General features: G+C 32.0%; 1 protein-coding gene across 2 annotated transcripts in view; it reads left to right on the top strand.

The window, feature by feature from the left end:
• LOC106879042 (multiple PDZ domain protein) overlaps positions 1-2,088 on the top strand; it is a 586,571-nt gene that overhangs the window by 75,052 nt on the left and 509,431 nt on the right. The window lies entirely within an intron of this gene.

Here is a 2,088-nt window from a genome sequence, read left to right as displayed (position 1 = left end):
GTTAAAGTATATATTTAAATTATGTCAGAAAAATGTTATAAAATCTTTTTGGTATATAAACATTGTATTTTGAGAAATAACCGGTTTCGTGTTGTCTTTTCAAATTTCTCTACTTCATTGTAACGTGTTCGCTCCAGTCTAACCATGTAACACAAGCCTTCTGTAGTTTTTTCACTCTTATTATCTTTTATACATCCAACCACGTGCTTTCACATACCAACTTTCTCACCTATATATATATATATATATATATATATAGCAAGAGGTAGACATTGTCAGATTCATATTTTGGCCATTAACAGTTACACATCACCTAATGATGTTTAATTCTAAAAGCCCTAATGGTCAAATTCTGGTTGGAAGGTCTGCATAAACACTGTATAAATATAAGCTACCCACTATAAAAGGTGAAGTACAGAAGCCAGCACCACTATATCCTGGAGATGAGGCTGAGATAGCATGGAAATATTGATAAAAAGAATTGGAGTACTTTGATGTTCAAAACTAACTATAAGGGTTTGGGATGCAGGTATCAAAAATCCTTTAATAACAAAGAAAACTAGATTAAATTAGAACATAGTCATGTTTTCATTATCATCAGTTTAAACATGCACTTTTTCATGCTTGCATGGGATTGGCAAGATTTGTTAGGTAAGGGTTTATGACAGGAAAGGCATTCAGTCATAGAAGTATCTGTTTACCAAACAAGGTTATATTTCCCCTATGGTCAGACATGTTTCTTTGGAAGATTGGAAACAAAGGATACTGCTTTTATGATGCTGATGTTTGTTTATAATGTCCAGCCCATGCCAGCCTGGAAAACAGACATTTATGGATGATGATGATGAATGCTATGATGAGATGAACTCATACACATATGCATGCATACACAACTAACTACTTTTAAAGTAGACGTGATTAACAATTTTATTTTTACACATGTATGTGTGTTGGGTGTTTATACATGGTCAAGATTTTCTTTTTTCTTTCCTTTCCTTTTCAAAATGAGTTTCTTGGTTTATCGAAATAGCATTTCAAATCGATTAATTGAAATAACTTAGTTCACAATTAAAACTACAAGAGAATCATTGCAATTAACATGTTTTTATTGCTGTAACATTCCAAATCTATCTTGTAATGTGTTCAAACTGTGACCAATGACAAGATGAGAGGAATTATCAAAAGACTGAGTGAAATGGCTAAGACTCATTTGCTACTAAATGTTCCTGGTTTACAAAGAAAATATATTAATATTTATGACATGGTCTACTAAGAAGGTGGAAACAGTTGAAAAGACTTGATTACATGTTAAATTGTTTTTGAGTTTGACCCAAGACTAACATTTTATCATGAGGTACAGGCAAGGCTGTGTGGTTTAAGATGTTCTCTTCCTGATGGCATGATGTCTGGTTCATTCCCACTGTGTGTCAGCTTCAGCAAGTGTTTTGTATTTTGTTTTGGGTTAGCCAGTACTTTATGAGTGGATTTTGTAATGAAAACTGAAAGAAGCTCATCATGTATGACACACACGTCTATATGATGATATAATATATATCTATCTCTATTAATATATATTATATATATATTTGTTATTAAAGCTGCAAAAACATCATAGCTTTAAAAAACATATTACTCTACCTCCAGTATTCAACTACTATTTTTCCACCTTGTTTTGCCTTTATGTGCTTACTTGTGTGTGTTATATATATATATGTTCTGATGATTATGGTTGCATTACAAATCAGGCTGAAGAGAAATAGACAGTCGGTAAGATTGTTAAATTTTGAAACCGGTCCCTGTTTAATAAGGATTTCTTTCGGTGATTTTAAATGTCTTGCCCGCTTACGTTTTGGTATCACGCTATATTTCATGTTGAGAACAATTTAGGTCTTATTAGACACAAGATGTGATCTATTTCTAGCACATTGAATGTCCACGTTAGTGGTCAACGTCATATATAAAAAAAAAAAAATATATATATATATATATATATATAAACATAATTAAGGGATCAGCAAATATTTGCTTCACCATATACCGAAGTTCAGAAATAGCAGCTAAAAAAGCTGAGAATCCCACAGATATCTG

This window comes from Octopus bimaculoides, chromosome 23 (genome assembly GCF_001194135.2).
Source record: "Octopus bimaculoides isolate UCB-OBI-ISO-001 chromosome 23, ASM119413v2, whole genome shotgun sequence".
Taxonomy (NCBI): Eukaryota; Metazoa; Mollusca; class Cephalopoda; order Octopoda; family Octopodidae; genus Octopus; species Octopus bimaculoides.
Note: the sequence above shows the minus strand (reverse complement) of the source record. Positions and strands in the feature narration are given on the sequence as shown.